Consider the following 350-nt stretch of genomic DNA (forward strand, 5'->3'; position numbering starts at 1 on the left):
CTCCACTACCTGTGACGTCACTTGCAATCGACACAAATCGTGCGTGTTGCCAATGGAGACAAGACGCTGTGGTGGTGATTTAATGATTAAAACTAATTTAGTACCGTAACCTACAGGGTCCTGCAAGAAAAAGACAAGACCCTCAAATCCGTGGCTACAGAACAGCAGAATATGAACGCAATGCATAAAGTCTCTCGCCAAGCGTTTTCCTCCTGTAGAAAAACATAAACACTTAACATGGCTTAACGTATTAAGATACATTAAGATCAATTAAAAGATCAAATTCGATATATAGTTATTATTTAATGTACTACAAGGCAAGCAGATGGCCATGAACACAATGCGCAAAC

This window comes from Sinocyclocheilus anshuiensis, unplaced genomic scaffold, assembly GCF_001515605.1.
Source record: "Sinocyclocheilus anshuiensis isolate Anshui unplaced genomic scaffold, SAMN03320099.WGS_v1.1 scaffold284, whole genome shotgun sequence".
NCBI classification, from domain to species: domain Eukaryota; kingdom Metazoa; phylum Chordata; class Actinopteri; order Cypriniformes; family Cyprinidae; genus Sinocyclocheilus; species Sinocyclocheilus anshuiensis.